The sequence below is a fragment of the Castor canadensis genome, chromosome 4, assembly GCF_047511655.1.
Source record: "Castor canadensis chromosome 4, mCasCan1.hap1v2, whole genome shotgun sequence".
Lineage (NCBI taxonomy): Eukaryota > Metazoa > Chordata > Mammalia > Rodentia > Castoridae > Castor > Castor canadensis.
Window position 1 is genome coordinate 74,935,575 of NC_133389.1, and position 25,961 is coordinate 74,961,535.

Consider the following 25,961-nt stretch of genomic DNA (forward strand, 5'->3'; position numbering starts at 1 on the left):
GGCTGTAGTGTTAGGGGGTCATGCTTGGTAGGACACAGCTTCACATTTGTAGCAAAGATTACAAATGATTGAACTGTCCCCACACCAACAATCCCCAGGGAAGGATCTGGCCCTGACATCAGTGTTGGACTGTCAGGGCAGGCAGCACCTACGTGTCTGCACAGGAGCTGCTTAGAGCTCCTGCCCACTGTGGGCACTGGAGGACCTCTGATATCTGAAGAAAGTTTTTTCCAGAAAAAAAGAAAGTTTTTTGGTGGTATTTAGCATCACCAGTGAGAATGAAGGCTTCAGAGCCCTGAATCAAATCCAGCTCTGCCTCCTGCTATCTATCATAGAGAAATCACCTCTTTGGGCCTGTTCCTTGACTGGTAATAAAAGATCACGATGACTACCTCAAGAGCTACTGTGAAAATTAAAAGGTGACCCCAAGGGGTTCCCAGCACAGAACCTGGCACACAATAGACACTTGGAAATATCTACTCTGCCAATCTAGAGGGTTCCTACTTTGGCTAGGAGGGCCCCTGTGGTGTCTACTGGGTTCTGAGGTGGTGGGAGTCCCTGAGAAGTCATCAGTGTGATCCCACCTCCCTCCCTTCCATCCCTGTGACAGGTCCCTTTCTCCTTCCCTCTGTAGTCTGTGCCCTCACCATTGTTCACATTCAGGACACACTCAGGCAGGCTTGTCTTCCCCACCCTAGACCCAGCCTGACATCCATCAAGAAGTCAGCACAGTGTGGCTACTGTGAGATGTTCACAAACTGTAGAGCCCAGTGGAATCTCCTCAGAGCTATTCCCAAGTGAGCAGCTGGCACAGGCTGGACAGACAGAGCCAAATAGGAAGACATGGTGTCCCTGTTGGGGGGAGGAGGGGTCTGGTGTCAGGCAAGGCACATGGCCAAGGAGTGGTGGAGACAGCTGCGTGGGGGTTGACTCCCATGTGGCATCTTCAGCCATACATGAGCTCATTGCAAAAAAGGGCTCACTCAGCTGCCATTCTGGACATAGTTTGACCTCTAAGGGGCTGGCAGGAATAGCTAAATCAACCATATGGGTTCTCCACACCTAGGACCTGTGGAAACCCTGGATGGGCACACATCTTGTGCAGCACGGAGAGTTAAGTGCTCTCTGTGGACAGCCATGTTGCTGCTGTGCCTGGGAACTGCTAAAAGGTGGTAGGGATTGGGATTATGGATCCTGATTCTCCTCTCAGGATCCTCTGAGAGACAGGGCACCTCTTCGACTGCTATGCCACTGGCTCCTCAGCATGGATGAGGGAAGGGGACTGAGCCCTTCCCTCAGACCTGGATTCAAGATTCTTTTCAGAACATGCTTTCTTACAAGGAAAGCAAAGATCAGGAAGTAGCTGGTCCCAGGGTGTAGCCAGGGAAGGAGACCTCTACCCATTCTGTCCTGATGCCTTGTGACCCTCCTTCAGCACCTTCTCCTGCCACCTGACCCCTGCCCCGGCCCAGTTAGGAAAGTCAGAGACCCTATTATCCACATTGACACATCTGGGAAATGCCAGATTTTAATTGGCTGTCATTATTCCTATCGCAGCATAACTTGTGTCACAGTTGGGTTTCTCTGCCACATGTATTCATTTTCTACAGCTGCTTTATTGAGGTCCCTCAGTCAGTGACTCTCTAGAAGAACAGAACTCAGAAAAATTGCTAGTGCCCAGTTATGTTAATTATAATGAAAAAATACAGATTAGAGTCAGCAAAGAACAGAGGAACAAGGGGAAGAGTCCACAAAAGACCAAGAGAACTTTCAGGTGTCCCCTCCCAGTGTAGTTAACTCTCCAAGTTATACTATGTGGCATGTGACCATCCAAGGTTTCTACCGGGGGTCAGTCCTAGGCACGTGCAGAGCCCATATGACTGATTCAGCTATTCCCTCCAGCCCCTGATAAGTCAAACGATGTCCAGGATAGCCCAGGAGCCCGGCACACAAAAGCAGCCATTCATCACTATTCTGAGCTGAATTATGCTGCCCCAAAATTCATATGTTAAAGCCCTAACCCCGTGATAGCATGGAGATAGGGCCTTTGAAGAGGTGACTAAGATAAAATGAGGTCATAAGAGTGGGTCCCAAATAGTAGTGGTGTCCTTAGAAGAGAAAGGATTAGGGCACAGACACACACAGAGAAGACCATGTGAGGACACACAGAGAAGACAGCCATCTACAAACCAAGGACAGAGGCCTCAGGAGAAACCAGCCCAGCTCACACCTTGACTAACTTATGTTAGTCAGCTTTTACTGCAATGAGGATCTGTGAGAGCCTGTAAAGAGAAAAGATGTATTTTGAATCATAGTTTAGACGGTTCAGACCATGATTGGTTGATCCCATTGCTTTGGCGCCGCAGCAAGGCAGCACTTCATGGTGGGAGGGAGAGCAAACCTACTCACCTAACGGCCAGATGCAAAAAGGAAAACGTGAGAAAGAGAGAGGCAAAGAGGAAGGACCTGGGCACTATAGTTTTCAGGAACACCCCCCCCACACACACACACACATATATACACACACACAGACACACAGACACAGACACACAGACATACACACATATATACACAGACACAGACACACACACATATATACACACACACAGACACACACACATATACAGACACACATACACAGACACACACACATACACTGATCTGAAGATCTCCCACTAGGCCCCACCTATTAAAGGTTCCACAACCTCCCAATAGCACCAAATTAGGGACCAAACCTTTAACACACGGGCCTCTGAGAAACACTTAAGAACTTCCAGAACTATGAAGAAACAAATTTCTGTTTATAATCCACCCAGCCTGTGGTACTTTGTTATAACAACCTGAGAGGACTAAGCTATATATCATACTGTTAGCAAACTGTCTGGTGTGATACAAAGCTTCAGATATACAAACATCCTCCTCTCAGGCAGGAATGCCTTGGAATCCCAAGCACTCAGAAGTTATCTCCCAGGAGCCAGGAAAAGGCCCACCCTTAGACTTTCAGAGAGTTTAGGGTTTCACAGGAATTCACCCTTTACTGCACACTGCTATAATAAACCACCACATCTGTAGGGGCTTAAACAATACCAAGCCATTAATTACCTTGTATTGCTGGAGGACAAAATTCTAGTGCAGTGTCACTGCACTAGAGTTGAGGTGTTGGCAGGGCTTGTTCCTTATCAGATGTTCCAGGGGAGAACTCATTTCCTTTTGGTTGGGGACTGAGGTCCCATTTTCATGGTGGCTGAAGATTCCAGACGCTGCTCACATCCCTTGCCTGATGGTTCCCTTCCTCCATCTCCAGCCAGTAATGGTATCCAAGTCCTTCTCATCTCACCTCTCTCTACATCACTCTTTTGTCTTCCTCTTCTACATTTTTTCCTATGTTTTTTGTGACACTGGGACTTGAACTCGGGGACTCACACTTGCTAGGCAGGTGTTCTACCACTTGAGTTACTCCTCCAACCCTCTCTTCCACATTTTTGTGATTAGATTAGACCATATAATCCAGGAAAGTCTCCCGTCTCAAGGTCCTTACCTTAATCACATCTGCCATGTAGAATAACATCTTCACAGGTCCTAGAATTAGGTTGTGGGTATCTGGTGTGTGGGGGAGCAACACAATTCTATCTGCCACACAATGTCTAGCTAAATGAACTAAAGGAGGATGCAGAGAGAAGATGCAATAGCAGCTCGAGGATCCTTGGAAAGCTGGAGAAGCCGGCTTGGCCCATGCAAGGCTCAGTCAAAGTTCTAAAGTCCTCCTCAGTATTTCTGGGAAATTCCAGGAGGCTTCGTGCAGCCCATTCCCCTTCAGTCCTGACTGCCTCCTTCAATGAAGACTTTCTCTCCTTTGTCAGCTTTGCCAACTGTCGCCAAATCATCACTTGGCAATGATCTGTCAAAAGACAAAATTACAGCAATTTAGTTTAAAGAACTCAATTGGCTTTATTTGTGATTCTAGAATTGGACAACACTTCATTCCATAAAATACAGTAAGTGTTCAAATGAGCTGCGCATTGAAGATAGGTTTTATAGATAAAAAGGACTTGAAAACAGAAACGAAGACCAAAACAGAGCCTTAGTCAGTTCAAAGTTACCTTCGCTGGAAGCCAGGGACAGGGAGACAGAACAGGAAAGTAAGTGATTGGCTGGCATCAGTTTAAGTTCCCATTTTTTGCACAAGTATCAAAGCAGAGAGAAGTTCAGTACCACACCCATTGAAGCTGGCCTGTCTGGGAAGCCGGCCTGCCTATTCTCTCTCTAATCCTGACTTTTTGGCATTCAGGTCAGATACAAAACATCTTCAGTTCAGCTTGGTTGCTGGTGACAAGAAACTTTAGCAAGAGTGACTCCATTTTGAGTTTTAACTTGGTCTATTGGGGCTCATAGCAAGAACCTAGTCCAAAATGATGCTTTCTGTGATTTTCATTTCATATGATTGAAATAGCAAACTTAACCCCTTCCCTGGATCCATGCACACAGATGGGCACAAACCACAAAACATACAGGGCTGTCTACACAGCAAGCCTTCCTTCAGGTCTAGGGAGACAGGCAGTCCCCTAGGCTGCATGGCAGACCTTGCTATGGCACAGTGCACAGTCCTCAGTTGAAAAGTCTCAGTTGGGCCTTCCCACACGGAGCCTCTTCTGTTCTGCCTCTCCCTTGGCCCCTGCCCTAAGGAGAAAAATTCAAAACAATTCTGGTTTCTGGCAAAGGCACCCCATCTAGCATGAAGCCTCCTTTTGCAGGTCCAAGGCCAAGCCGAAGTGTTCAAGTAAACCCCTGGCATTGCACAGTAAAAGCTTTAGATGAGAACATGAGATCCCCTCCTCCTCCCAGCTCTGTTTCCAGGATGGGGTAGGGGACAGTAAACTTAGGGTGCTTTGGGGTACAAATACAGAACACTGACAGCCACAGTCAGAGTCAAGAAGTCTGGAAGCCCGTGGTTCCAAGACTCATCCCATGGCTCAAACTCCTCCAGCCTCTGGGTCCCTTGCATTTCCTCATGAGCCCAGTGTGGCTGCATGATGTGCACACCATTCTCACATAACAGGAAGCAGGAAGAAAGGCAGGCTGTGGCAGAAAGAGCCTTCCCCTGTGGGACCCAATCATTTTGTAAGAGAAAAAAACATTCCCACCCCCATCCTACTCCCTGCCCCCTCCCGCATAGTGCCAAGTTGACTTACCCTCAAGTTACATTAATCAGAACTGAGTTGTATTCACCATTAAACCAGTCCCTGATGGAGAAATGGATTTTTATGATTGATTCAAACCAAACGTGAAGTCCCCCCACAGTCTGTGCACCCTCTTCCTTGAGCACATAGCCAATGCAGATACCAGAATGAAATGTTTAACAGGCAGCTTTGCTAAAAGCGCTGGCTCTCATGAGCCAGCCTGTAAATGTCCAATGGGTAACTAAAAACAGGAGAAAAGCTTGGCATCCCTGCCTCCATTTTGCATCTGTCTCCTTTCCTGTGTCTTTGCCTCCTGCAGCCACCTTGGAGTCTGAGAAAATAGGACCGACATATGAACAGCTTTGTGACAAGAGTCAGATCTACTCCACAGGCACCAAGGACTTTCTTATTGTGACAAGCTTCCACCTAACCAATCCTGAGACAGTGAGCACACCTTTGATAAGATCACTTAACGAAACGTGCCTCTTGCCCCTTGCCCCAAGTCTTCCTCTATTTCAACCTAGATCTTATATCAGTACCCCAAAGACAGACTTGGGGTCACTGGACCCCTTCACCTATTCTTCCCAATATCATCACATTGAATACATTTCTTTTCTCTGCCCTTCACTATACTCATCTCTTTATTTGGTACATTGGGACAAGTGGCCAAGCCTCAAAGTCTAGTCACAACTTTGACAAGCCAGCCAAGATAAAATACCTTTGCTAGGCAATATACCACTTACAGCAAGTAAACCCTAGATGAAAAGGGAAGCAAAGGAAGGTCCCAGGCAGTTACCCAAATCACATTTATTTTAGACTCCCTCCTTTTCCTTCTATTTTGGACTGCATCAACTGCTTCCTTGCCATCATTTGTGAGATAGAGCAATGACTGTTTGGACTGTACAGGACCCAAAGTCTGACTTTGAGAAGTTCTCCCCAAGCAGTACATTTCAGGCCTTGTCCTTCCTTTCCCTTGCCATTTAGGGCTCTTTTGATTCATTTAGGTTCATTTGAATTACTTTGGGCTTCTGCCATTTGTGTGACAGGAAAATTTGGATCCGGTAACTTTGTATTGATAATTAGCAGGGAAGGGATATAAGGTACACCAGGAAGCCAGGGTGTTTGAGATCTCTGTTGTGATTTGCATAAGAATGCAAAGTATTTACTCTACCTTGGAGCTCCCTAAGGAGGATTCTAGTGGTTTATAATTGTAAAACCATGACCAAAAAAAAAGGCCATGGGAAGGTTTATCTAAGAGTATACTTTGAATTAATGTAATTGTCTTTATGTATCATTTGTGTGTTAGTTGAGTCTATGATGACTGACTTAATGGAGACTAAAAATTTGATGGCAGTAGAGACAGACCTATTCAAGATTTATCTACACAAGAGTCCTGAGACTCCAAAGAGATGAGACAAATGCTCCCTTTGGCCCACTCTGCATGTCTCTAGGTGGCTAAGGTCTTAACAAGTGTCAGGAAGGTCTGACTCCATGATCTACAGCAGCCTCAGAGAGAATCACATGAGAAAAACATGCTCTATTTCTAGGTTGGAAGAAATCCCAGCAGCTCATCCATAAGGTGCACATAAGGCCATGGTCACCCATGCCCCTTTGTGTTGTGGCTTTCTAAGACATATAAAAGAATATCTGGCCTACTGGTGATTGTCTGGTAAGGAATCCCCACTAAGCAGCACTCATTACCAATCCAAAACATTTCTCTAGTGTTGACACTTGCTTTCACGATCAAGATGAGCCTCTATTAAGAGAAGATAATGGAGGGTGTGAACTTGTCCAAAATACACATACGAATCTACAGAATTATGACAATAAAACCCCCTTGTACTATCAGTGTATGCTGATTAAAAATAAAATAAAAGAAGATGAGCCTCTACAACACAACAGCACTGAACAAGAAAAACTTAATCTGCCCCTGGAATTTCCAGAAATAACTAATAGACCTGTAGCTGCTTCATTTTTTGCATTTTGTTAGTTCATCTCATGCATGTTTAAGGTGACGTTCCACTAGACACCTTAGCATAGAAGGCAAACTCATACCTTTGGCGAAAACCTTCTATTTAAACAGAGATGAGAAAATGACTATTTCCACTGTTTCCAACCACATTTTTGTACTCCATACTCACAGAGTTATTATAAAAAAGAGGATCCCCTGCACTATTTATTTAATTAAATCTCTTCTGACTTTGGACTCCTCTTGTATTACGAGTTATAACAGCTTTAGGCTTAAACTACTGACTCTTTTCACTTTTATACTTTAGTCCATTAGAACTTGTCTACTGCTCTATTTCTCAAGTACCAGTTCATCACCGAGCCAGGAACCTACAAGCCACATTGGCCAACCCCAATTCCCTCAGAATTGAGAAATGGTTAAACATAGGGGGAAGTGTAACAGGTACTTAAAAACTATTGTTGCTACTGTTGGCAATAATGACGCCGATAGGCTTCAGTTCTTACTGCACCCTTAAGCTTCTGTTTTCCAGGGTCATGGTCCTGCCTCAAGTCTATCTTGAATCCTCCTTCTGCTCCAACCTCCAATCAGCATGAACCATAAGATCCTAACCAATCAGATCATGCTGAGTCTCACTGAGGGGTATTTAAGCACCTGCCCTTCTCTCTCTCTCTCTCTCAATTCTCTCCCTCTCCCACCAGCAATAAAGAATCTCTTGGCCAGATCACTCCTCTCCACGTGGTCACTTTTGGGGCCTACATTTGCCTTACATTTGGTGCCTTGACTCGGATGGGGGCTCCCCACTAATCCTGGTGGGACCCCCATTCCGACTCGCCCCACGACCACCCTGAGGACAACACTGGCCAGGACTCATCCTCCCGATCACCCTCACTTGCATCCAACACCGGACATTCTTTGGTGAGTCCACCTACCCTTCTTGGGCTCCCTTTGCGGTCCCTCCCTTTGGTGTCTCTGGGGTTTTAGAACACTTCCCCTGCTTTGGGCTATCTCTGGGCAGCTCAGATGGTAGAGGGATCCCCTTCTCTGCAGGGCTTAGATTTTACGGGATCCGGGACCCTACAAAACCTAGGCCTAAGTAATCCAAGCCGCCAGCCTCTGGCCTGCAAACCACCTGAACTCAGTGATGACTGATTCTCGTGCACTTTGCGTTTTCTCAATATTTGTGCTGCGCAGGGATGCTCCACAGTACATAATATCCTCCTCTCCCATTCCGGGACTGGGTCCCTCATAATGGGTGCCTCTACATCTTCTCTGCCATCTGACTCCCCATTGAGATGCCTCCTCAATAATTTGGTCACCTTGGGTTTGACCCCAGACATAAAACCAAAAACCTCGATCCACTTTTGCACCCAAATTTGGCCCACTTATCCTTTAGACAACCAAAGTCACTGGCCCCTTTTCAGGTTTTTAGATCCCAACCTTTTACGGGATCTATATAACTATTGTGAGTGATCGAGACGATGGGGAGAGATTCCATTATGTCCAAGCCTTTTCATACCTCTGTCTAAATCTGGCTCTCTGACTTCAAACCCTCCCTCTGTACTTTCTGTTCCCCTGCGCAGATTCTATCAGCCTGTAAACCAGTTTCTAAATCAGCCAATTCCTCTCCAAACCTCCTCCTTCCCCACGTAAACAGACTTCTTGCACTGCTTACCATACCTATCTCCTCCTATCTTCCTGAAAAACTTTCCCTGTCATGGAGTTAAGCAAGCCACTCCTTGCCAATTCTGGCCTCAAGGCGGTTCCAGCTCTGGGAGAGCTCATGCTCCCTTCCTCTGGGCTGAGACCAAGCCTATGATTTATTTGGCGACCAGAGAGTGGAGGTTTCGTTTTTGCTGAAAGCCTGCCAGTACCAATCAATGGGAGCAACCTGGAGACACAGGTAATGGCTAATCCCTTAAGCATGTATCATGTCTCCAGACTCTGCTTTCCCCTCCCTTACCTAAGATGTCAGCTCACCTTTGCTGCCTCCTCCAAGGTCTCACCACATGTCCTTTGTCTGCCTTCTCCTCCCTGGGCTTACTGGGACCCTGCCTCCCATGAAAAACCTGTAGCATGGTACCTTATGACTTAAGTTATTCCAACTAGTTTGCCAGGCCTCTCAGTCTAAAGTAACTTTAAATCAGCTGCTTTACCAAAGTGCTTAAAAAAACTGCAGCTGCCATGCTCATGCTGTAACTCCACCCACACAAGGGGAGGAGGGAAAGCAAACAGGTGCAACTGTGCACAGGATGCCAGCTCCTGGACACAGCAAAAGCACCTGCCATAGCTAAGAAAATCCATAGACAGGACCCAGTACATCCTGGCCACCAGCCACACACATGTGGCGATGGCTGCAGCCCACCACCACTTCCCCTAGAATAAACATGCACAGAGTACACGGGAAGCGGGGAGGGGCAACAAGCCACAGGATCAGGCCTAGGTAGTCAGGGTCATTTGTCCCAGGTGTGTGTGGAGGGAGTGGCACCTTGCACAAGTCCTGCTCCTAGCCCCACCTCACACCTCAGGGCATCAGGTCCAGCCAATTGTTAGCTCAATGTTATAGTTCCAGAAATAACAAAATAGACATTACTGTGGTCTCTAAACTTCTCATTTAAAATTTTCTATACCTTTGGCCTCAGCATAAATTTTCCCCTCCAGATATTAACACTAGTTGTCCCATATGGTATTGTTATTGGCCTGAAATGCCCTCTGAATGCCCTTCTCTAACTTTACAAATGACTTCTTTGTTAAAAAGGTAGGCTTTATTAAAGAGGCTGCCTGCTGTTAGCTAAAAGACAGGATCCTAGCATTTTGTTCTTTCTAGATGGGACCTGCATCTTCCAGTCTTCTGGCTGGTAGATGTTGGAAGCTTTGTACTGAATACAGCCTCAGTATGCCTTGGGTGACCAAGAGAAGTGGCCTTTACAGGGTTCCTTAAATTACAATACCATACTCCAATTAGACCTTTTCTGTAAAAGTAAAAAAGTAAACTGAGGTCCCCTATACAAATTTCTACCCTCTAAGCCACCCCAATACTCAGAACCTCTAAACAAGTGCTTCCCTCTTCAACAGGCAATGGTAGGAAGAGGGCAAGTTTTACGTCCCCTTCCAGTTATCAGATCTAAGGGAAATTTAAAAACATCTAAACAGCTGTACTGATGCCCAGACAAATACATCCAAGCCTTTATCTCTGTGATCCAAACCTTTCAACTGACATGAAAGGATATTTTGCTTCTACTAGACCAGACTCTTATCTCATTAGAAAAGCAATGGGTTCTGGCCCAGGCCACTCAGGTTGGAAATGATTATATGGCTCAAGCAGTAGAGTGCTGCTTACAAGCATAAAGTCCTGAGTTCAAGCCCAGTACAGCCAAAGTAAAAAATAATAATAATAATAATATTTGGGGCTGAGGAAGTAGCTCAATGGGAGAATGTCTGCCCAGCATGTGCAAAGCCCTGGGTTCAATTCCCCAACATTACTAAAAAAGTTAAAAATGGTAAAGAAGATAAGTGGCATTAATGTCACTTCAGCCATTTCATAGTGGAAAAACATAGTTTAACCTAGACCAGATCCCTCATTCTTCAAGTGAGGAAACTGAAGCCCAGAACAGTTCAGAGACTTGCTCTCCAGAGAGTCAGGTGTCAATGTAAAATAACAATTCTACTTTACAGCAACAACTTAAAAAGAAAAAAATCCTCTTACCTTTCTACAGCATCTTAAGGACGCTATCAGAAAGCATACCATGGTGGACTCAGAGTCACAGGTGAGAGAGGTTCTCCTCAAAGATAAATTTCTAACAGTCAGTCCCAGATATTCGTAAAAAATTCAGACTGTGGCTGAAGGGAAAAAGTCACTGAACCAAGTAATACAGCTAGCCATGTCTGTATTTATGGCTATGTCTGTATGTCCCGGACCTTACTAACAGGAGAGAAAAAGATGAGACACCATGGCCTCATTGCTGCTCTCAGAGAGGGCCCCACCCGACTGGGGCCTGCATTCTGAACTTGCTACCATGCTGGACAGTAGAGGCACTTCTGCAGAGAATGCTTAAGGGGGAACAGCCCGGGAGACAGCCCCACCCCCAAATGGGACCCTGCCCTCTGCAAGGGTAACCACTGGAGGTCTAAGTGCCCCCATCACCAGATGGAAGGCGAGATGCCTCCTTCTATAGATTGATGGGTCCAAGCCTCCTGGCCACACTCCACTTCTTGGCATCAATGTTGAGGAGCCATAATGGCAGAAAAACAAAAGGTCATTTTCCTCCTAGACAGTGGAGCCCAGTTCTCTGTTTTACCTTTTTCTCCTGGTCCCTGGCCCAGTGACAAAAGTTATCATTCGGGGCAAATCTGGTTAGCCCCTAGAGCGCTAGTTTACCTGGCCTCTGGCCTGCTCTTGGGGCGACCTCCTCTTTTGTCACTCTTTCCTCATAGTACCTAAAACCCCAGTGTCCCTGCTGGGATGGGATTTATATCTCAATTAAAGCTCAAATTCTCCTCCCCCCAGGCAGCTATCTCTGCTGCCCCCTCCTTCAGGAACAAAGAGATTCCACAGTGTGGACTGATGAGATGAGTATAGGGTGAGCCAGGATGGCCCTCCCTATTCAAATAAAACTCAAAAATCCCTTGCAGTTTCCACACCCAAAACAATATCCCCTCAAGCCTGAGGGACGATAAGGCCTTATGCCTATTTCTAAAAACAGTAAGGGCTACTAATTAGTTGCTCCAGCCCCTATAATATAATAAATTTAAAATTCTTATAAAAGTTAATTTTAAAATACAAGTTACAAAGTAAACAACTGGAAAGGATATAGATAGGTAATAAATGTATTTTTTGAGAAGTTAAAGGAAAAAGGAATGGTTTTTTGGATGAGAAGGGATTTTGGAAAGAAGGGTTTGTCCTAAAGATTGTTTCAAATAGGAAGGGTAAGGACAAACCATCAAAGGGTTTAGTATGTTGTATGAAGGTCTAAGTAAGTTTTAAAAGTGTATAATAAAACTTTGGTGTGTGATAAAGTTAAAGTTGAATATAATCTAAGAGTTGCCTAAAAGATTTTTAGGGTCATGTCAAACTAAAATCAAATCCTTTATGTCTATGAAATAACAAGGTTATCTTAATATTGTTCTGCTCTGAGTAACATCTACAAAAAACCATTACAAAGAAAAATTTTATCAAAGAAATTATTTGTTTTCTGCTGATCTTGTCAAGCTTTTAAGTACTACTAAATCAGAGTTCATTTACATATTTGCTTATGTGTCTAAAATGACCACATTGTAACAGTGTTATGTTATACTTTATCTAAATATGGTACAAACATTTAAAAGGTTAAAAGTGTCAATTTATATAAAATAATGAGCTAAAGCTCTCTTTTATCCAAGAGTGTTACATTTAAATCCTGACAGCCCCTGCCTCCCACAGGTCACCTACCTAGGTGTGGCCTTAAAGGGACAGACTTACTCCCTGAGTCATAAATGCATCAACCCAATCTTCCATTTCCCAATCCCCATACCGTAAGACAGCTTACAGCTTTCCTGGCAGTTATAGGATTTTGCAGAATTTAGATCCTTAGGTATGTAGTCCCTGAACAGACACCTTTTTTTGCTCCTCCTCATATTCCTATTTGGATCTTAGATAATGTATGGCCACCCATTTCTCTCTCTGTAGTTGGAGGACTCTTGAAATTGTCTAGGGAACATTTCACAGTGGTTCTCCTGGCCAATGCCCATCCTAATGCCTATGTTTCTTCCTCTCCTATTCTTAAGCTTCCTCCCTTGTGTCATACTACATGTCTGCTATTGCTAATCAAAAGTTTAACCCGTTGTACCTCCAGGGATACCAACCCCTCCAAAACACAAGGATAGTTGGCTGATACCCATCATGCGGAGGTCGGAGGATTGGCTCGAGACTCTTTATGACCTATGGCTACAAGGGACCTTCCTCAACTTCAGGGAAGAGGAAATCTTCATTTTCGGAGCCTGGGTGTACGCCATCATGAGGGTCAGCACCCCAACATTGTTTGCCAACTAACCCTCCCTTCCCCTACGCCGCCCCTTGCCAGCTCGAAGAAGCCAGAGCGAACACAACGCCCCCTTCCTTAACAAACAAAAAAAGGGCGGAATGTTGGCAATAACGATAGGTTTCAGTTCTTACTGCACCTTTAAGCTTCTGTTTTCCAGGGTCACAGTCCTGCCTCAAGTCTAGCTTGAATCCTCCTTCTGCCCCAACCTCCAATCAGCATGAACCATAAGATCCTAACCAATCAGATCATGCTGAGTCTCACTGAGGGGTATTTAAGCCCCTGCCTCTCTCTCTCTCTCTCTCTCTCTCTCTCTCTCTCTCTCTCTCTCTCTCTCTCTCTCCCTCTCTCTTGGCTCTCTCCCTCTCCCACCCAGCAATAAAGAATCTTTTGGCCAGATCACTCCTCTCCACATGGTCACTTTTGGGACCTACATTTCCAACATTTTGGTGAATGCCTTACAGCTACAAGCACTGACTCTTCACTTAGGCCTGCAATTGTCCAATGGGTAACTAAAAACAGGAAAAAAACTCGGCTTTCCTGCCTCCATCTTTGCATCTGTCTCCTTTGCTCTGAACATTGCCCCTGCAGTCACCTTGGATTCTGAGAAGACAGTGCTGATCCATGAACATATTTGTGACAAGAGTCAAATCTACCCCATAGGCACCAGAGATTATCTTGTGACAAAGCTCCCACAGACCAATCCTGAGAGGGTGATCACGCCTTTGGTCAAGACCATTTAATGATACCTGCCTCTTGCCTCCTGCTCCAAGTCTTCCTCTATTTCAACCTAAAGCTTGTACCATGAAAATGGACGTAGGGTCACTGGACCCCTTTTCAAATGTTCTTCCCAATGTGGCCACTGAACAAATCTTTCTCTGCCCTTCACCACTACTCATCTCTTTAATTAGCATGTTGGGATGAGTGACCGGGACTTGTCCCATTGGGACTCCCAGAGTTGTGGCTCTTTCTCTAAAACTCTGGTTATAAACAGGAATTTTACAGCAAGGAAAAGTGGCCATGGGAGGAGGGGTAGCCCATACACTTGTCAGCCTAAAACGCAGCAGCCACCCATGGAATAGAAATGACCCTCCCTGTGTCCATTGACCTAAGGGTCAGCTGCCGCAGGGAGCCAGAAATGTTCCCTGTATGTAAAAAAATGATAAGTGCTAAATTTGTTTATCCAGATTTCATCACTGTACTTTGTAAATGTATCAAATGTCACATTGTATTCCATAAATAAACACAATGATTGCCAATTCAAAATAAACTTTTAAAAAAACAATGAAGTTTTAAAAATATTTGAGTAAAGGAAGGAAGGAAGGGAGGAAGGGAGGCAGGGAGGGAGAGAGCAAGCCTTGTAGAAACTGTAGCACATGAGCCAGATATGTAAACAAGCTACCATGAAGTGTCACAGAGAAGGTTTAGAAGACCTCACACACAACCATAAGGAGGCGAGGATGAGGCAGTGGCTGCAGGCCAGGTGAGTAAAGGATATGGCTTGGACAAGGTGGTGAAATACAGGTGGAGAGAAGAGAAAATTCTAGACACAATTCCAAGTTCCTAGTAGGAATTGCCAATGGGTTAGATGTGCAGCATGACAAAGGGCAGGAAGAAGAAGGTAGGACAGGACAGAAAGTCAGAGAAAGTAGTGGTTGGGTGTCCAGGACAATTCATCCAAGTGGAACAGGACAGGCAGCTGGATGTCCAGGTCAGGGAGAGCCCGGGCTGGAGACCAACCTTGGAGGTTCAGTGTGTACTTGTTTCTCAGGACCCTGACTTTGAATGAGAGACCTTAAAGACCCAAGAGAGAAGACCAGGAGACAGCCCCCACTCCCCAACACTGCTAGATCAGAATGACAAAGAGAAACCAAGAGAAGAAACAGCATGGGTGGCTGTGGAGGTGGGCAAAGAGCTGAGAGAGAGTGGCTAAGAGAGACTGTCATGCCCCCTGCTGAGAGTGGAAGGAACCCTCCAAATAGGCAGGGCCCCTGGGAGCCATGGCCAGGCACTGTCATCCATCTAAGATTTGGTAAGAGGTGTTGCCTGGAAAAGTCCTGCAGGGGAGTAGAGGGCCAAGGAGGGCTTTGCCTGTTTGTTTTGCTTTGTTTTCCCTCAAAAACACCTGTGTGTGGAACACCCTCGCATTACAGCACTGCTGAGCAGGCAGGTGCTGGGAGGCAAAGGGCGGTAGGCTCTCTGGCCTGGTGGGTACCCTGGGTACCCTAAGGGATTGTAAGTCAGGGAGAGGAGTGCTGTAGGAAGGCATTCTCTCTCCTACACAGGAGGGACCAGAGCCAGGCACAGAAGAAAGTGACAGACCAGAGAACAAAGGGCGGCCTGGCCCTTTGTTCTCTGGTCTGAGGGCCCAGACCAAGGCCCTCAGGGCTTTGAAGTGCCCTAAATAACGGCCAGTGTCATTTACAGAGATGCTTGGCTGAGGAACAGGCAGCCTATATGTTTCCTCCTCAAATATGAATGGGCCCCAAGAGCACCACCAACAAAAGACAAAACTACAACTACAGGTTTAAATATCTTAATCAGCTTCATCTGAGATTCTAGAGTCCAGAAACACCTGACTCCAAAAAATAGAATAAGTGTTCCAATGAGCCTAGTAGGAATGGGTGAGACAGAGAAAGGCAGAAGACAGAAAACACAAAGAAATAAAGGGGACCAACCACCTCAAAGTTGCTTTCCTTGTAGGCAGGGACAGGAAGACAGAACAATGAGGAAACAACTTTATGTTACCTGCTCTGTGAAAGGATTAATGCAAAGGAAACCTCTGCCAATTACAACTGGCCTATTTGGCAAATGCAGCTGTCGTCTCTCTAATACTGATTTCTAAGAAGGTCAGGTAAAAAGAGCTAGGTTTCAGCTGGGTGAAACCTAAGGTTCACGCTGGAACCTTAGCGTGAGTGACTCCCTTTCCTCATTTAGCCTGCTCTGGTGCGACCCAGTTAAGGAGCTTAGGTTAAAACAACCGCCTCATGAGGACCTGAGCTCAAACTCCAGTCCCACCAATATCAATAATAAAAATGACAATAATAATACTAATAAAATGATGGCTTCCTGTGATTTTTATTGAACATCACCATGAAGAAAAAGAAAAAGAGGTATGATCTCAATGAAATAGTTAGAACTTAGTAAACAGATCTCTTCAAATGAGAGCAAGAGAATAAGTATTCAAGGGAGAGTTAATAAGGAAGGCATCCAAAATGCAGACTGTCATAAAATACAAATAAAAATAAAAAAGGATGCCATGCTTAGGAATACCAAACACACAATGCAAAATAAACAATTCAAAGGAAAGATGGGGAGAGAAAAACAAGAAAACTTCCCTAAAGATAGAAAGAAGCATTGGCAAAATAAACTTTACAGAAGATAAGCTTCATAAGAGAACAACCTAGACTCTCTGACAACTAACCAATAAACAATCAAAGTTCCAAAGGGAGGGAAAATTATCCAAACATTATCACAGAGACATTTGCTGATCCCTTCAGACAAAAGACACCCTGCCTCCCACTTCTATCTTCCCACACACACCAGTAAAGATACAAGAGCCAGTGGGCAGTGGAGGACATCTGAGAAGAAATCCTTTCTACCGAACTACAGTTCTTTAAACTATCACAAAATGTGAGGGCAATATTTTCATGATTGTGTTGGAAGAATTTTTTGAATTAACTCTAAAGCTAACAGATTGTGGTAAAGTGAGAGTGAAAATCAGGAAATTTGAAGGCACAGGACTAGGCAACATTGGCTCCCATGGGAGAGAAAGGTAAGGTGGCCCCAGGACAGCTGTGCTGCAGATGGGACTGGTCCTGGGCAAGGACAGAGCTCCGACAGAGTGCTAGAAAGGGGGGCAGAGAGGTGAGGGACTTGTAGGGAATTTCTGAAAAATCCAGAGTCTTGGAAGTTTGGAGATGCAAAAATTAAATGACAGTACAATAATAGCAATTTAAAAAAGCAGTCAGAAGCTACAAGGGGAGAAAAAAGCCCTTAAGTGCAAACAGGAAACAAACACAGGGTGATGCTCTCAGAAGAGCCGTTGTTAGAGGGGAGGGGCGTCTCCACTTGGCTCTGATGTGCCAGGCTCCTCGGAGAGTTGCCAAGGGACCTGTACGCAGGCCCACAGAGGTGAGAACTGTCCCCGGCAGCACTGACAGAGTCAGCTCAGGCAAAGGCCACACGTTTCTTCTCAGCTGTGACTCCACCTGGACAAAAGCCCCAAGATTTAGCCCTGGGTGCAAAACAGAATGTCCTACTGGGTCAGTCCTTGCTACAAGTGAGGCCCAGTGAAGGACTGTCCTCAGCACCCCTGAGTGTAGCTCGAGGAAGCTTCCAGAACCTGGTCTAAGGCTGCAGGCTGCAGGGGCCAGACAGGAACCAAGAGCACGGTTTCCCCCATGGGAAGCAGGTCTGAGAACTGTGGTGCCTAAACCCTCACCAAGAGGCTTCCAGTTGCCCTGTGAAGAGGCCATGGCTAGCTATGGCGCCCAGACTCGAGAAGCAAAGGTGGGGCGCCTAGTGTGGTTCCCAGACTGTCATCCTGGGAACTGGGGCAGATGTGAGCTTCAATGCTGCCACCATGCGACATAGTCCACAGCCACTCCTTACCCACTCCGTTGGCAAGCCCAGGAGCTCTGCCCTTCTGATATCATGTACCTAATCCACCCACTTTTCCATCCCTGCCCTGCCCTGCACCCATCCTCCTCTCCCACCTCCCAACACACCTTTGCATTCACCCTTGGCCCAGACAGTCACCTCCGACACAGTGGCCAGCGCAATTCTTCTGTAAGGCAGGGAAAACCAGGGTCCCCCTGCACTGTGCATCTAGGGGCTACCAGACACACCTCCTGCTTCTCTTTCCACATTTCACTCAACAAGGGCTCTCCTCCAGTTCCAGGACTCACCAGGACCTTTTGCCCTCAGGGCCTTTGAACACAGCTGATCAAATGATCTCTGCCTGGACACCACTTAGCCCAAAGCGACCACCGGGGTTCAGGTGCCTTCCCTGCCTCCCCCAGCGGCGGGGACGGGTCCCTGTCCAGATGGAGGCACCGCTGTCACTGGCCCTGCTGATTTTTTTATTATTAACAGCTCATTTTTAACACATAATAATTGTGCATATTTGTAGGGTCCTGGGGCATGTCTACATTGAATAACATTCAGATTTGAGTGATTACATGTCCACTGCCTCAAATATTTATCATTTCTTTGTGGTAAGAACACCCACAGTGCTCTCTGTAGCTATTTTGAAATACACAGTATGTCCTTGTTAACTGCAGTCACCAGCACTGATCCCTCCTGTCTGTATCTTTGTATCCATTGTCCAATCTCTCCCCTAGTCCCTGACCTTTCCTGGACTGAAGTAATCATTGCTGTACTTTCTGCTTTGCTAGATAATCAACTTTTTCAGACCACAAATGAGTGAGATCACATGGCATTTCTTTCTATGCCTGGCTTATTTCTCTTAGCATAACATCCTCAACGTTCATACACTGAGGCAGGCGTTCGTTATTTTTTTGTGGCTGACTAGTATTCCATTGTGTGCATGTACCACATTTTCTTTATCATTCTTGTGTTGACAGACACTCAGATTCCTCACCTGGGCTGCTGTGGACCGTGCTGCTGTGCATACTGACTTCCTCTCCTTGGTAAGTACCCAGTGGTGGAATCTCTTGATCCCAGATGATTCTTTTCAATGGGACTGCTTCTAAGGTTAACTGGAATTAGTGGATTCATTTCTAGGGCAAAAATATAAGAGCTGTCAAGAACCAGCAGCTTCTCATGCCTGGGGGAGTTGCTACGGCAGGGTAGCCTGACCACACCCTTCTACTCCTATGAAGAGCCCATGGGGTGTGACTCAGGCACACATCCTATGCCCAGAGCTCCCCAAGGGACCCAGGAGAGCCAGAGCTCTGATGTGTCTGGCAGAGCTCTCTCTGGGAAGGGCTGCACAGCTCTAACCTGATGAGGTCTTAAGGTTGAAGCTGGTCACTGCACCACCGCTGCCAGAGTGAGCCCAGACTGTGCTACAGTGAAAGGCATTCTGCCCAAAGCCACCTGGCCCTGGCAGATAGAGACATTCCCAGCTGAGAAATACCAGTGCCACCACGGGGATGGGGGGTGTGGAGGAGCAGTTGGCATCTCTCACCAACCCATTCTGCCTACTTTGGGGTGTCCTCATTTCTTCCCTGCCTCTTCCCTTCCCTCTTGTGCTCTACCCTCTGCTCCTCCTACTTTATTTCTTAAAATAGAAGAATTTGGAGAAACAATTACAGACTAATGACAGCATCAATTCCCACGAGCTCAGGAAAATGCAGAGTTTAATTTTAAGTCAGAGAGATCATATTTACAATGTCTTTTTCCTTAGGTCCCAAGGTCAGGACCTGAGGAGCAGGGAGGAGCAAGCAATGCAGTAAAGGGGCCAGTGAGAACCAGCCTAAGAAGAAAAGAATATTCTTCCTCCATGGGCAGCCCCCCACACATACACACAACTCCAAGCAGGAACCCCATTCAGAATCTTTATATCCCACCCAGCTGCTAACTTCATCCATGCAGGCGTCATTTGGCACTGGAGTCTCTGAGAGGAGACAAGCAAAACAACCAGGTAAATACATAACAGTTGTATTTGGTCTGTCCAGAAGAAAAATAAAGCAAGAGTTCAAGAACTGGGAGAAGAGAAGAGTTGTTCCGAGTTAGGTCAGTGAGGACCAGATTCTGCAGAGGGAGCCACAGTGCAAAGGTCCTGGAGCAGGAGTGTGCTCAGATATTCTGGAAAGGAGAAGTCAGGACTCCAAGTGCTCTCCCTGACATGCACACTCACAGATACACGTTCATTCGTGTGCACTCCTTGTGACACACTCACCCTAGTATACACCCACACACACACTCAGAGGCACACCCGCCCTCATGCTTGCACCATAGAACTTCCGACCCTGCTACCAACACCTCCAGGCCCACAGTGTGGAGATGTGAGGTGGAGACTGGGAAATGGGGCATTGGCTCCACCTCCACAGCAACCCCACAGCCTCTGCCAGCAGCAGGGCCCCAGGACATATGCAGCACCCACTCTTTCCACCCTCCTGGTAATCCTCCTGTCTGGATGTTCGAATTTCCTACTTTTTTTTTTTTTTTGGCAGTGCTGGGGTTTGAACTCAGGGCCCTGAAGGACAGTGGACAGGCACTCTTCCACTTGAACCATGGCCCTGGTCCTCTTTTGCTTCTTGGTTATCTTTCAGTTAGGGTCTTTCATTTTTGAGAGCTAGTCTCAAAAACCTATGGCCTCCCATGTAACTTGGATACAGGAACATGCTATCATGCTTGGATTGTTTTGTTGCGATGATGTCTCACTAACTTTTTGCACAGGCTGGCCTCTAACTGCAACCTCCTGATCTCAACTTCCCGAGTAGCTGTGATTACAGATGTGTGCCATTGTACCCAGCCCCATTTTCTACAATTTAAGTCCCAATCCCCCTACTCTGTGGCCAGTGTGGCAAAGAGGATGGCTGTCTCACAAATGGCTCTGGGGAGAGCAGGAGAGGAGCCACCTGGCCTCTCTACACCTCTACTTTCTCAGCCTGTGAAACAGAGGTGGCAGGCATGGGCACTTCAGAACACTCTGAGCACAATGGAAGGGCTGAGAGGGAGAATTCTAAGGAGCCCAGCTCGTCCTCCTCCCCTGTGTGTGCTGGGGGCAGGCACTCTCCATGCCCTTCACTCATCACCTTGGCTCATATGGCCAGCCCCACCCCGCCCCGAAGGGAGCACACTTCAGCTTCCCCACTGCCTGCACTCCAGAACCTCACACACCAGCCCCAGGCAAGGTCTTCAGAATGAGGCTACCAGTCAGGTCATTGATCGAGTGCTGGCACTACCCCCACACTGCCCTGCACAGACAGACAAGAATGGAGCACATCAGGACTCAGCTTCCTCTCTGAGACACCCAGGGTCCCCAGAGCCATGGAGGCTGGGTCCACACACACTTCTGTCCTCACTCCCATGCAGCTACCCTTTTATTACAAGTGTCCCTTGGGGCAAGAGCACTCAGCCTGTCTCATACACATGGTTCCCAGTCCCCAGTGTCACAGGAACTGACTCCCAGCCTCCCAGAGCCTTGGCAGCTGATGGTGGGTTAAAGTTGACAGCCCCAGGTGACAGGAGGGCAGCTACAATGGCCCACACACCTGATGGCCTGCTTTTTCCAGGGAGTCCCCAGCAGAAGTGGAGCTTCCTCTCTTTGAACCCCCAATGGCAAGGTCCAGATGGAGGCTCTGGGTGCTGTGAACAGCTCTTGCAGCAGGGAGGATGGCACACCCTGTGTACGACACCTCAGGAACACACTGTCCTGGTCATCTGGGTCCTCAGCTGAGACTACAGAGCCACCCCAAGGCCTGGGTGCCTGGGTGCATCCTCACTGTTACGTGTGTGCATCACAGAGGTGTGTGTGTGTGTGTGTGTACATCCTCACAGGTGGGAGGAGAGCATCTTCATAAATGTGTGTGTGTATGCTTGTGTATGTAACCTCAGAGGTGTGTGTGAGTGGTGTGTGTGCAGTCCCATGTGACCTAATCACTTTGTACCAACTCTACTTCTCACCACTGTTGCAATTAAGTTTCAACTTTAGTGTTGGATAGGACATTGAAACCCTGGCAGGAAGGACCTAGCCTGAGTTGACCATCTCTGCATACCCTGCTAGGGTCTTTCCCAGCACACCTCGATAACCCTTACCCAGTCCCTGACAGCAAGATACCACGTCTCTCCATTGAAGAGGAGGCTCCCAGGGAGATAGAGCACAGAAATGGAGTGATTGTCCTAGTGACAGGCAAGGTGGGCTCTAACCTCCACTTATGCGACCACAAAACAGTTCATTTTCTTGACATCACACCACCTTCCAGGGTCCCTGAGGGCTCCTCCATACCCCCAAATACTTCTCTCTCTCTTTTTTGGCAGTACCGGGGTTTGAACTCAGGGCCTCACACATGCTAGGCAGGCACTCTTACCACTTGAGTCACTCCAGCAACCCTTTTTTGCGATGGGTATTTTCAAGAGAGGATCTCTCAAACTATTTGCCCAGACTGCCCTAGACCTGTGATTCTCTTGATCTCTACCTCCTGAGTAGCTAGGGTTACACCGGCACCCAGCCCCCAAATGCCTCTTAACCCTAACTTGCTATCATGCTTTTCTGTCCTTTCTAAATAAAAATGTTAAGGAGAAAAGACTGGAAAGATACATTTACAGAATATTAACAAATGGATAATCTGGGAGGGAAACTCTGACATGGGGTTTGAAAATAAATGTAGACACTTTAATGAGGTGGGTGAGACTAATTAACCTGATAAGATAAAAGCTGTCCATTTTCTGCCTGTTTTCCCACTTGCCAAAAGCACAGTAGACAACTTCTAAATATCAGAGGTTATTCCATGGCGCATGAAATAAATTATGCAGTTTGGCGGAATAATTACAAGGCCCCTCTTCTGTCACCCCTCAAAATGCATGTCGCCGACAGTGCTTTACTAAAGTGATCAAAATGTACTCAAACCCATTTGCTGATTGTTCTCAAAATATCAGTGACTAATGCTGCAATTAAAGCCGTTTCTGCTGACAAGTCAAGGCTAGGGACAGCCACCAAGCAACTGCCTGGGCACCTGAGCAGGAGGTGCCAGGCCTGTGACCTGTGCTGCCTGCACTGCAGTCCCTGTCCAGGCTCCTCTCTGCTGGGCTTGGTCTCTGGGATGTGACTTGGCAGCCACAGGGCTATGGCTCACTAGGTAGCTAAGCACCTCATTGACCTGGCCACAGAGATGTGGAGACGTGCTGTTGAGTGCCTCAGAATACAGCCCTGGTCTGCACGGTGCCCAGCACTTGAAAGGGTCACAAAAACATCTGTGGGCATTGCTTCTGCTTCACAGGAGTCACCTGACTCACAGTGTCACACACCTGCTCTCCAGTGGCAACGCACAGCAGTAAGAACTGTGGGTAATGAGATCTTCTACCAGAGACTTACAGCTTCACTGCAGCAACGCTCACAGCAGTCCTCAAGCACTCTGCCACCCAATGTCACTGGATTTATTAGCCCTCAGTTTCCTCAGCTGTGAAATGAGCATGACTGTAGTCTGCAGTGACATGTTTTAAGGAAGAGCTCGTGGATTATTTCCTGTGTTAGGAACGTATAACATGATGAAAACTATGCTAATGATAAGTCATTGTTACAGTAATTGAGATGATGGTGGTGATGGTGGTGGTGGCGGTGGTGGTGATGGTGATGGTGGTGATATCCAGTAGTGATAGTGATGGTGGTGGTGGTGGTGGTGATGGTGATAGAGATGATGGCAATGATAATAATGGTAGTGGTGGTGGTGGTGGTAAAGATGGTAGAAATGGTGGTGATGGTGGTGGTGGTGATGGTGATAGAGATGCTGGCAGTGATAATAATGGTGGTGGTGATGGTGGTGGTGGTAAAGATGGTAGAAATGATGGTGGTGATGGTGGTGGTGGTGGTGAGAATGATGGTAGTGATGAGGGTGATAGTGACGAGGGCAGTGGTGATGGGGAGGTGATGTTTGTAGATTATATTACCTGTACTTCACAGAGTTCAGAGACATAAACCATTTTCTCAGAGCTGGCAAAAGAATAAAGGTCTGATGTATTCTAAAGTTAGTGCTGTTTCCAAACTCCCACTGCCTTTTCCAGATTTTCATTTCATTTCTCAAGTTGTTTCTTGTATCTTTTTTGTTGTTATTTGAGATAGGGTCTGCTACATAGCCCAGGCTGGCCTGAATTTCACAATCCTCCTGCCTCCACCTTCTGTGTGCTGGGATTGCAGGCATGCACACCATACCTGGCTTGTTTCTCATAGCTTATTATTCCCCCAACAAGTAGAGCCCATCATGGTTTCATTCACTCTCCCTTTTTCGATCATTTTTGCATCTGACCTTCCTCACACAGTCCCAGAATAATGAGCTGCTGCCAGGGAGGAGCACCAGAGTGTGAACAGCAGAGCTCCGCAGCACATCCTGAACATCTGCTCCGCAGCACTCTGAGGACTAATGAAATGCGCAGAGGCCATGCACTACAAACTGGGATCCAGAGGCCCCACCTTCCTTTCCTTTCAATTTCCTTTTGCAGAATTTAGTTCTCCAACATCAATTTCTGTTTCTGATAAATATTTAAGTACTTCGCCTGCCTGGCTCACAGCTCAGGAGTGAGTGCTCCAAGCTACCAGGCCCCAAAGCTTCTGACTACCCAGGCCCCACCCAGGGAAGACGGTCCTGAGAGGGCTGGACTGTGTGACTCCTAGCCTCCTGTATTTCCACTCCCCTCCCATTGGCTTGTCCTCCATGTCCAATCAAGGACCACACCCTGGGCCTCAGTGCCTCCCAATCAGCCATCCACCTATCCTGTGACTCCCTCCCCATCACAGTGCTACCGTTCACCTGGCTGGGATGGCTGCCACTGCCTCCTTCACGGTATTCATGTCTCCAACTACCCTCTCAGCAAACTACAGTCCTCCACAATGTCAAACCCAGTCTGTATCATTCCCCAGGTTGAGGCCCTCAAAAGGACCAGTCTCCAAACTCACTGCATCCTTCCCAGATCCCTACGTACTGTGTCCCACCTCCCAATACCACACAGTCCTCCCTGACTGCACAGAGCTACACACACACACACACACACACACACACACATAGCTCTTCTGGCCTCTGCCCTGTCCTCCTCAGAAAGGCCTGTACCACAGTCACCTTTTTGGGGGGCCGGCTGGCCTGACTGACTGCTTACTGTCAGTCTATCTGGAGGCTTCTCTGCCTAGCCGCCACAGAAGTTCCCTGAGTTGGGCACTTCCCTGCCATCCACCTGTGTCTTCCATCGCACTGCTTCTTTGTCCCAGTCTCTGACTGTGGTCTGGTTCAGGGTCCAGCAGGAGGTCAGTAGGGATTGTCAAAGCAGATACATCAGGACCACCAGAATAGTCAGCTGCAAGGCTGGGGAAGACAGTCTGGGAGCTGAACTCTCAGAGCCTGGCCTACAGCCACTTCCACACCCTCATCCTCTCCGCCCAGCCTGGGATAGCTCCCATCTAGGGCTCTCTGCCCCGCCCCCCCCCCAGGAATTCCTGGGATGCTTTCTCTTAGAACACTGTACTCTGCTTCATGAGGCTCCAGGAGCAGAGGTCTGGTGTGAGGGCCAAAAACAGAAGGACCCTTCACCACATGGCACCAGGAGTATCTGCATTCCTGGGCCCTCCAGGGGAGCTCTGGGCCCAGGTGGATTCTAATCAGGAACCCCTCATTCTGAACAACAGGGCTAAAAACCCCTCTTGCCACAGTCATATGATCCCAAGGCAGCCTGTAAGAAAGTCAGACTACAGGGCTGCATTTATTCCACTCATAGAGTGGCTGCCAGCTGCAGATGACCTGGTAAGACCTTGCTAAGCGCACCCTCGGTCCATAATGCATGCTCAGTCAGGTGGGCCAGTGCTCCTGCGTACCTTCATGAAGTCCCAGCCTGTCACCAAATCCTGGTGAGCAGTGCCACACACCGGGCTTCTGTGAGCACTGTGGAGACAGCAGCTGTCAAAGAAAGCCAACAAGGTCATGTTCACAGCTTGTCCACCTTCCAGGGGGACAGATGTATAAACCAGGCCAGCTAACAGCAAGCGCCCTGGAGAACAAACAGGGAAGGGTGGCAGGAAGTGCTAGGGTGGAGCTCCCCTCCTCAGACAGAGTCAGCCAAGGGACCAGGGCCTGAGGCACCTCAGGAACAGCGCATGGCAGGGCCTTTCAAGAAAGTTAAATGAAGTCA

General features: G+C 47.2%; 1 long non-coding RNA gene across 4 annotated transcripts in view; it reads right to left on the reverse strand.

The window, feature by feature from the left end:
* Positions 1–25,181, reverse strand: part of LOC141422546 (uncharacterized) — a 41,088-nt gene extending 15,907 nt beyond the window's left edge. The window contains exons 1-3 of one of the 4 annotated variants that reach the window (XR_012447166.1): positions 24,902–25,181; positions 18,766–18,904; positions 3,103–3,898 (exon numbers count right to left, since the gene is read on the reverse strand). This is a non-coding gene — a long non-coding RNA (uncharacterized lncRNA). The remainder of the gene's footprint in view (positions 1–3,102; positions 3,899–18,765; positions 18,905–24,901) is intronic. The other 3 variants (XR_012447165.1, XR_012447164.1, XR_012447167.1) reach the window with 3 other exon arrangements.
* Positions 25,182–25,961: the final 780 nt, after the last annotated feature.